The 11,220-nt window shown below is 33.9% G+C and overlaps 1 long non-coding RNA gene across 1 annotated transcript; it reads left to right on the top strand.

The window, feature by feature from the left end:
• Positions 1-6,242: 6,242 nt before the first annotated feature.
• On the top strand, positions 6,243-7,766 carry LOC120120862. The gene is made up of 3 exons (XR_005515942.1): positions 6,243-6,917; positions 7,408-7,504; positions 7,596-7,766. It is a non-coding gene; the product is annotated as an uncharacterized LOC120120862 (long non-coding RNA).
• The last annotated feature ends 3,454 nt before the right edge of the window (positions 7,767-11,220 follow it).

Genomic DNA, 11,220 nt, shown 5'->3' on the forward strand with positions numbered 1-11,220 from the left:
ATTGATGTGTCACCATAACGTAATCTCATATCATCATTGAAAAATAAAAATTAGCACACTAGTAATATTGTTTATTTTTAACGACGAATGACCAAAATGAAGCTAAACTTATCATTAAGTATGATTTAAAAAAATTTGGATGATCAAAATGTAACTTACCCTAGAAAAATATTAAGTTGGAAAATGAGTTTAAATAATAATGATTTGTTTGCTCCCATGTTTGAAAAAGAAATAACATGTCATCAAGCTGTTAAAGAATTAACAGTACAATGATTAAGAAACATAAACACTGGTGATTAAATTAAAAACATTGATAGTTAAATGATAAAAGAAAATATGGTAAAATGTAAGTCTTCTGCCGATATAATAGATGTGTGTCAAAACTTTTAAAAAATTAGACTAATAAAAATATAAAAATGAGAAAGAGAAATCGAAAATATGAAAAAATTGAACGTATTTCTTCCATGTTAAAATTTGTCAAACATGAAATTAGTGCCGGCCGTCGGCATGTGCATTGGGAGACTTGTTCATTAATAACATGATCGGCGGAGAAACCTTATAGTAAGGCATTTTGAATGAAAGGGCAAGGAAAGCAAATACATGCTAGCATAAGCCGTCAAAAAACACAAAAGATAACAAGGTCTTCAATTTTATCCTTTCTGGACATATAACAGTTCTTTTGTTTTTTCACATGCATAGGTTGGGACGACAAAGACATCCATTAGTCACATGTTTACGTGTCCATGTTAGAATGGGCCCCTTTCCTGAGTCGGCGAAAGCAAAACATAGAAAAAAAAATAGGATCTAGAATCTATGGTGGTAACCTGGTAGCTTGCAAGAGCAATCCAAAAACCACAGCGCAGAGGGGAAAACGTGACCCTTCAATAACTGGCGTTATTCGTGGGGCTGCTGCGGCTGTTTTGGATGTTGCTGATGAACCAAACACACAAGACAGCCGTCATGGTATCTAGGGTAAATGACCCGTTTATCCCCTTATTTTGAAGTAATTAGAATCTTGTCTCATCCCTTTTTTACCATTGTTTTATGCTTTATAATACGTATAACTATTGCTTGAAATCTCCGGAATTTTCTATTCTTTTCGTTTTGCACTCACTCATTTGCCTTTCCCTGCAGCCACTCATAGGATGCTCATATATACAAGGAGAGTCTCTGTCCCACCACTTAAATAGCCTTAGTTAACTGGTTACAGGTTTGGGTTGGCAAATCTTGTTTGTACGTAACTATTTAAGAGCTAACGTTTATGTAAGTGCCAACGAGGAAAAGAAGTAGAATATTCGGTAACGAAAAGAAGAAGAGAAGGACTAAAAAGGAACAAAAATAAAGGTGATGCCTGGAGGGAGTTGGGGACTACACTATTAAACATGATGCCTGGGGGGACTAAACTATTAAAACAACACAACTACTGCTTCCATTTCATAAATAGCATTCTCTTTATCGTATTCATGACAAAGCATTAACCGTGACAGTGAAAAGGGGCAGGCAGTCGATCCCAAGCCCATAAACAACCGCCATTATAGAGAAAGAGACAGTAACCACTCAATTGGACAATTTATAAAACAGCCGTAAAGACTAAACATCAGAGACTGGTATTATACTAAAGCTTGTATGCTGGTAAACATCAGCCATTATAGCGGCGGGGGGGGGGGTCTAATTAAGATTCACCCACTATTATGATTAAAATAGAAAAAAAAAAGAATTTGCTGCTGCTAGATTTAACTTGTTCACATTCCTGATTCTAACCTCTCACTCATCCGATCAATCAATTGTGGAGCATATTACATTCGGTTGTCAAACTAAAAGCTGACACCAATAGATCATGAAGGTTGCTTATATTTCAGCTCTGAAATGCCAGACATAATGAGTTCCAACTACATTTGTTTAGCATTTATTGGCCTTATCACTACACGAAACCTTATTCAGATTGTTAGCTGAAACTACTTATATTCTGGGCCTGACCGATATTGAAAATGGTTATGAAGTACACAATTTGGATATAGCAGCCCATTCTCCCCTTATTAAAGGCCAAATTAGGGCTTTAGCTCTCTAATCGAATGCATTAGAACAAATAACCAAGGTCTTAAGTATGTTACAAAACTTGCTAGGGCTTTGGTACAAGCTGAGAGTGTATATCCTCTAGAATGGTGAATCTTGGGGGTACATTCCTTATGCTTCACTAGCTAACTAAATTGAACCCAGGAAGTCGAGATTTGGTTGCTTTACCCTTTTATGTTAAGTTGTTGACTTTAAAACCACATTTGAACTCAGTCGGTCAGATAGCTCGTAGGTATGAACCTCCCAAGTCCGTCACAGTAACTTCAATCCAAGCTTCGCCACTCTACGCAGCTGCCAAAATAGTGAACGTCAGATAGTCCTCTATTAGCGAAAGCTTCCTACAATCATCAATTTAAGGCTTGGAATGCATCAGTGTGGAAACGCTAAGTGAAAATATTTAAGGTTGAAAGGAAAAATATATTATCAGTTTGACACCTCAATCATTTCACCGTTTTACATATAATTCACTGCCTTCGTAGATGAGTGATGTGAACTAATATATGACAAATCTATAAGCCAGAGATACATGATATATGACTCGAAATTTACTGGTATTTCGGTTAAAAATGAATTGAAAAATTCATGTTAAAAATATATAATTGGTATCGCGGTGTGCGTAACGCGATGTCTGATCTATAATAATAAAAAACCAAATTATTTTCTGAATTTAAATTAATCATTCATTATATTTTTATTGTATAGCATGTAATAAAATAACAAAAAACTATATTCTAATAAATATACAAAACTTACTAAAATTAAAATTCATTCTAATGTAACATGTTACAAAACAAAGTTGCTTCATGGTTCCAAAAACAAGAATCAGAACAAGTACATAGGTTGTTCATTAGTTGCCAAACTTGGTCGATTGAATTACGCGGACAATTGTTATCACAATTGAAGTATTCGATTAGTTCTGAAAATGCAAGGTTGTGACGACTCCAAGACATTAAGCTTACAAACGGATTAATCTCCGAACGAATAACTTCTAAATTTATTTTCTTAGAATTGGCGAGATCGAGAGGTTTTACGATTTGAAGTCATTCATCTCTTAATTTACTCCCATAACAAATCAAAATAAGGGCATAGACATATATGACATTGAAATTACCTTTATCGACTACTCTCTTCAAATAATGCAAATTGAACTCCGAAATTCTTCCACTAAAATAATTATACATGTTGTCTCTATTTAACACATCATGATTATTAACAACTTTGCATCTTTCTTGAAATTATTTCTCGGTTTAAGTCCATAGAATGTCGTGAAAATTCTTCATTGAAATGTTAAAGATGTAATTGTGCTCTGAGGCTTCATAAAAAGTCTTGCAACTCAACCATGTAATGAAAAAATCAACGATAAAATTAGACACCACATGCATAAGAATTTTTTATAACACTTCTTTGCAAATAACTCCACAATATTATTACTACATATTTGTTTGCCATTTTTAAAAAAAAATATGTTTAGAAACCTTCTTAATTGATCCCTATGTATAACAGTCCTCGCACCCATTCCAAAGCGAGGTATCGATGGACCTTACGTTATATAGGATGTGAGGTCCGTTGAAAAGACACGAATGTTAATTCGAATAATATCCCTTGTCAGAAACGAACTTGTGTTGCACAAGACACAAGGTACATTGAAAAATCACGACTTTTGATTCGAATAAAATTCAACTTGTCAGAAAGGTCCTTGCGGTTTGCAAAATGCGAGGTCTTTATATTTCTAGCTCACAATTCTTTAGGCTAATACATGTTCGAGGTGTTTTCCCGGGTCGTAAATTGGATTTTTTTTTTAATTTATAAGATTATTGGTGTAGTATTTGAACTTATGTTTCAGTGGAGTCTAATATTGGCACATATGAGACATTATAAGTGGGGTAAAAATTGCATTCAAAATGGTTCCAAAGCTTGATTTGTGCATGAAGAACAAACTAAAATGGCTTGATAGGTATGTTCGTTGTGTATTTTCGGGAAGTTAATCGAAACATTTGTGTAGATTTTGAGCTTAGAGGTGTAGTATTGCAACTTATCTTTCAATTTAAACTGATATCGACATATACGAGAACTTTTAAGTGGGGTACAAATAGCGTTCAAAATGGTTCCAAACGAAAGAAATTGAAAACTAACAAACATATTTTGTAAATAACTTCTAATGGCGTAAACAACTCCAAAAATTATCTAAAGTTGTTGATGTGTGGTGTATATCTTAGCATTGAAAAGTAGATGTCGCCACCAGAAGAGGATGTCTTTTATAATAAATGGATACCAACACGCCAGAGGAACCCAAAGGAAAACTTCATCTTAGACTTGTGTTCTTCGTATTGTGGGTACAAAATGCAAAGAAAAAGCTCAACAGATAATAACATGCCAGAGAAACCTAAAGTAAAAATTTGTCTTATACTTGTGTTCTTGGTATCGTCGATAAAAAATAAAAAAAGAAAAAGCTCAGTAGATATCAATGTCGAAACGATTTTTTTCAGATGGAGGCGAGATTTGGAAAACCACGTCATTTTTAATTATCTCTCTTAATTGATTGACTTTTAATTAAAAAATATGTGATTTAAAAAAACCTCTTGTTTCAAAAAATTTAGGATTCCTTTTTAAAATAAAACATGTGGTTCGAGGAGTCGCCACCAATATTTGATTAGGGTGTGATTGGGCACCCAAAAACGTTGTCATTTTAAATAAAAAATAATTTTAATTTAAACAACAAATTGAGGTATGCGTTATCAAAATCTGAGTTCGGGAGTCGATTACGCGTGGGGAAGGATTAGCACCCCACAACGCCCTAAATCGATACCTAGTCGATTAATTAATGTCTTTACAACGAAATTTACAAATTCAAATTTAAATTGATTTATGATCCCTTAAAACAACAATTGCGAATTTATAACATTTAAAGCAACGAAATATGTTAAATTAAAATTACCAAACCATTAAAAAGATAAAGAATATTCGATTATTTAAAAATATTGAGGCAAGATCTTTAGGTCAATTCTAACGACCTTTTCTCAATAAATTTAAATAGCCGAACATTTCTTTTTCTTTCGTTACCAAACTTTAAAGTGATGAATCAATTTTTAGATGTCACTAATGAGATACACTTTAAATTTAAAATTATCAAAAGCGGATCTCTAATCAGTTAAGACAACCCACTTAAAACAATTTTAAATTAAATGTATATTACCCTTAACCCAATTATGTAATTATGTCGAGTTATGCAAACTAATGTCATGTAATATTGGAAGTGAAACAATTGTATACTCGAACGTACATAAACACGTAAATATACAAGAACAAATGTTTACAGCTAATTTAAAAAAATACCTATACATATCCCATGAATTAGTATGTGTGAACTTTATATATTATTTTAGACATGCTTATGAGGGTATTGTATTTTAGAATCTAAAACTACATGCGATTAAAATTATAAGGTAGCAATAAATCTACATGATTTTATACTAATTAAAATAATATGGAGATTAAAAAAAGAAAAGAAAAGAATGCATTGTATATAGACTACCATAAACAAAGTCTAGTATATATATACATATAAATATACATTACAAATTATGCACAACATATATGCTAATATACTACTGCACGTATATATATATACCCTAATGCACGTAAAAAAAACCTAATATGTGCTAATACACCGATGGATTAAAATGCAATTTAACCAAATTTAAAGTACTAGAACCAACATCAACCCCAAACATGTATAGGATTAAAATTATAATAAACCCTAAACTTACACAAGACCAAAATGAAAACCAAGAAAAAAAACATGCTTAATATGCAACATCAAGGAAACTTAAACAACGTAATCCCAAGACTAAAAAAATAACATTTGGAAATTGAAGTTCTAAATGTGTAAACGAAAGAAAATAAATATATTAGGATGACGCGTAAAATATAAAGACCAAATTAAAACTTAAAAGACTCGATTTGAGGACTAACATGGAATAAGCGTCAACTTAGGAACCAAAAACAGAAACTTCAGAAATTAATTTAAGGATCAAAACGCAATCTCTTAAAACCCAAAGGGACCACACGCTTGATTTCCCTCACCTCTCATGACACTGTCGTTTTAACCCTTAACTTTAAGTATTTAACTTAAATTTTTTTTTGTTTCATTTCATAATTAAACCCTAAAAATTAACTACATCCTCTTTCAGCCGCATCTCCATGTCTCTCCACACTCTCTGTTTGCAAGCCCTGGCCGAAACCTTTGCCAAACCATCGCCACCATGCCTCCATCTTTCCCCTGCTCCGGTAACCACATCAGCGCCGGGACTCACGACCACTCTCTTATCTTCTTCTTTGATCGAAACCAAGAGTCACCATCGCTTCAAAACCCAGCAAAACAATGCCGACCACACCTCCTTGGTGGTTGTTTTTCACTCTGATCGTCAACTTCCTAATGAAAATCAAACCTACCCAAACAAATTAGCTCTCCTTTCACTCGATCACTGCCACAAAGACCACGGTTGATGCCCCTAAATGCCCTATATGGCCACGATACACCTCCTTGACCACCATCGTGGTGGTTACTTGTGGTGAAGGACCCGAACCGATGAGGTAATCGCTTCACTTTTTTCTTTCCTTCGTTTTGTTTTCTTCGATTTCTCTCTGGGTATTCTCTCGTTTTTTTCTTGCCTATCTCAACGCATGGCAGTGCTCCTCATCTCCCAAAGACAACGCTCGGCCACCGTTCACTGGTGACCCCTGATCACCTACATTCTAATACTCAGACCGGTTCTTAAATCTAACATGCAAAGGCTGAAACACCACACAAACCCAACTCTCCGATGACGAAACCGAATCAAAAGGTAAGTCTAATTGCTTATTTCTATTTCATCTTTATTAATTCGAGCATGCTTTGAATAATAATGGTAAAGTTACTGCTGAAATATAAACATGGTTAAATACCTAAAAAAGATTATTTTACTGCTGGTATGTTGTTTGTCTTGGCTGCTGTCGTTGGATTGTTAATGGAAATGATATATTGCCTTCGTTTTCTGTTGTTGATGAACCCCTCTCATTTGCTGTTTTTCTTCGACTTTGTTACAAAAAAAAACATACATATACATAACACATACTGGAATCAAAAAGAATCCGAAGAACACCTCAAAATTAATTTTCATTACTTTCGAATAAAATCGGGAAGACCCCTGTTACACTTCCTTGACTCCAGACTACAAGAGAGTTTACACTCACTGTTTTTTTATTTATCACTCTGTTTTTTTCCAGGTGTTGATGATCATCCTCTTTTCTGTCTGTTCTCCCTCCATTTGCTAATCGTTTCTCTCCCTTTTCTAGGTAGCAGAAAACTCACATCTTACCATTTTTCTTCACCAAATCCGTTTGTCCATCTTTCCTTTTTTCTTCATTGCTTTATTTGGTAGGAATAGTGAAGGTAGGTAACTTGCTTTTGACATTTGCTTGATCTTTCGGTGGTGGATGAATGATTCTTTGACTTTGGAGATAATAGTTGGCTATTGTTGCAGATTGGCTCCAACAATGGTGATAGCTTGAGATGTTGGCGTGATTGGATGCCACTCATGCACATGGATGAGAACAGCTCCTGTGCTTAAACTGATTTACTTGTAATTATTTTGGGGATGTTGGATTTTTATTGGACTTGCATTGGGTTCTGGGATTGCTTTTGTTGTAGTGGGCTTGAGCTACAAAATATGTAATTATAAATTATTAGTATTAATAATAATAATAATAATAATAATCAATATAATATATATTTTTAATCTCGGTCAAAAATGGGTGTCTACAATCAACACATTAGAGTTTTTCAAAGGGTGTTTACTTGACCCTAATTGATAGAATGAGAAGTTTCTTGAGAATCCCAAGATGAAATTTAGATGTCACCAAAAAATGATGCATTTCTCAAAGATGCAAGACCCTCAAGAAGCCAAAGAGAAGAAGAAGATGCCACCAAAAGAATGCATGTGTCTCACGTTATGCAGATTCATCTTGACCGAGGCGTTGAGGTACTTATGGCATGCATATCTCAGCACAAAGAAAAAAATGATGCCATAAGAAGAGGATGCATTTTATAAATGTCGTAACCGTCTTTCGGTTGGGTCTCGGAATTGGGCTTCGACTTGAAAAATATGGATTGGAGTCGTCACCGACCACTTTAAAACGAATTTAGGTGGGTCGGACACCATCTTACCTGATCTGCGTTGTACCAGAAATGTGTTGGGTTCGGGAGTCGGTTACGGCCAAGGAAGGATTAGCACCCTTGAACCGCCCTTTCGGTACCAATTAATTTGTCGGTTGTCTTTAATTGCGAAAATTAGAATTAAAATTAAAATTTTAATTTTCAATTTGAATTAATTACCTTTGGAGTTCTTCTAAAAAAAGTTGAAAAGGTTAGATAAAAATAATATTAAATAAATATTAAATAAATAACAATAATAATAATAATAAAATTAATTGAAATAATAAATCAAAGGAGAGGAAAATAAATAAGTAAAATAAAAAAAAATGAATAAATAAAAAATATTAAATAAAAACGAAAACAAAAGTGAAAATAATAAAATAATAATAAAGGGAAATAAAATAAAAAAGGTAAATAAATAAATAAATAAATACATAAATAATAATGATGATGAAAAAAATAAAAAAATGTTAAATAAAATAAAAACAATATGAAGAAAAAATTAAAAATTAAAAAAGCTTAACAAATCAAAATTAACTAAAACTGAGCTGCCAAAACAAAGAACAAAAGGTTAGAAGGACTAAAATAACAAAACAAGAACTTAAAAGGCTAAAACAGAACTTTAAAGGCCTAAAAACAATATAGAAATTCAGAGGGTTGAACCACAAACATAAAAAAACTAACATCAAAAATATTAAACATTGTGGGCACTAGAAATGCGAATAACCCAAAACTAATATAGAGGACTAAAATAAAATAAACAGAAACATGAAGGAGCAAATACTAATTAAACTCAACACAAGGCAGTGACTAAAAAAAATAATTACACATATCGTGACCAAAGTCAAACATTTAAAAAAAATGGTATAACAAGTAAATTGGTGACTAGAATATAAATGTGCTGCTAAATTAGAGGGGTTTAATAAGTAATTAACCCTAAACCTAATATATAACCTAAAGCTTAAACTAAAACCCCCAGATCTCTTTCTCTCATTGCTTTCTCTTTGCGGCCGAGAGAGTGGAACTCTCACAAACAAATGTCGACCACCACGTATTGGTGGCCGTTTACTACGCCACGCTCCTTCGGACTCCGACGACTTCCTAACCCGACGATAAGGGCTGACAACTAAGGTAAAGGAATCTCTCTCCTCTCTTATTTTCTTATATTCGAATGAAAATATGCATGCCAAGAACGAAAACGGAAAAATACAAAGGTCGAATACCTTTGAAAACTGGTTCTTTGTTTCCTGGATTGCTCGTAAAATTCAATTGTTGATGTAAACTTTGTCTTTTTTATTGCTGATCCAACCTCCCCCTTCGAATGTATGTTTACATTAATTTATAGCAAAAACAAAAGCCTATTACGTGTGGTTTTAAAGTTCTAATGAGACTAAAATTCTTTGCTTTCTTTTCGGTTTTCACATAGTCTTCAAATGCCGAACAAAACGGAGGACGTTGCCACCGGAATCGGGACTCTCTAAGAGTCGTGCGGGGCTGAATCTGTCAAGTGCTTCAGTAGTGCGGGTTACTGGGGCAGTTTGGGTTCACTGTGGGCCACTAGGCTGCTCTGCTGGGCCTTATTTGAAACATATATTCGGATGGACTAAAAAGTGGGTCTACAATAAACTAGAAGTTTTTCAAGAAGGGATAAATCATTTATGAAGGAAGAAAAATGTTTCGCGGAGAGGGTTAGGTTTAGTGAAACAAAAGGAATTTAAATAGGCAAGAACCTCGAGCATGCAGATTCGTCTTAACATGATATGGAAATGAACTTGCGTTTTGCATAACGCGAGGTTCCTTTCATATAACGTCAAATTGCCATGTCAAATCAATTATGCCATTTTGGAATCTCTATAGAATTCACATTCTTCAAAATGTGAGTTCCTTGACACGTCACGCCAAGAATCTTTGTAGGCCCATGTCCCTTTCACATCATGTGAAGAATCTATTCTATTTAATAATAACTTTTATTCGAATCCTTATTTCAAGCAAGTGAAGGTAAACAAGCAAACCATACATAAGTGAAGCGAAGGCAAGGATAAGGGAAGTGATCATCAACTGTTTTAATCGTCAATTTATTTGACGTTTCTCACTTATTACATAGCTTAAAATCATTACAACTTTGCTCATGTTTGTTCTTATTTTTGCATGATCAAATATATTTGGAAAACATGTTGAGAAGAGAAAGCGTTATTGCTTTGGTATACTATGAAGACAAAATGATGTGTGATACATCTTTCAGAATCTTCTTTCAGTCAGTACATACTGTGATGATATCTTTGTAGAAGAAATTAATGTATAAGAAACTGATGAAAAAAGTCAAGAACAATGTTCTATATGGTCAAGCGAAAAAACTTGAACCATTGAATTATTGGCTACTGACGTCATTGGAACTATTAACCTACTCAATATAAAATGTTAAGGATAATGGTGATGTGGACATGATGCTCAATTGCCACTTGCAGTATTCATTAAGAGGGCCCCTTGAGCTATATACAAATTTTTCTAATGATAATGATGCCACTAGTGTACCAAATTGGATACAAATATATTTTGACTTTGATCCTAATGTCATAGTCTGACAGATAATTTACATAACGATTTCAACTTATTAAGTACACAAAGTAGACACAATGACTTGGGTGCTTCATTGTCTTCAATGGCAAGGCATTCTTGCGTAGCTAACTTCGACTTCGACCTAAATCTGCCACCAATGCAACATTCAATGTACAATCTATAAAGTATTGGTGTGGCTGCGTCATCTTCTCAGCAAGACATGAGGTTATAAGAACATAATCGTTTAACACATTCGATGATTTCTCATCATCTATGAAGTGGCATTCTTGTGCTGGTGCTGTTGACTTTGATCTTGGTAGTACAATTCATTAGCGTTCTCGTGAACAGTCTTATGATCAACACACACAACTGCTACTTCTATTATCCCTATATTTGAC

This window comes from Hibiscus syriacus, unplaced genomic scaffold (assembly GCF_006381635.1).
Source record: "Hibiscus syriacus cultivar Baekdansim isolate YM2019G1 unplaced genomic scaffold, ASM638163v2 tig00110348_pilon, whole genome shotgun sequence".
In the NCBI taxonomy this organism is placed as follows: domain Eukaryota; kingdom Viridiplantae; phylum Streptophyta; class Magnoliopsida; order Malvales; family Malvaceae; genus Hibiscus; species Hibiscus syriacus.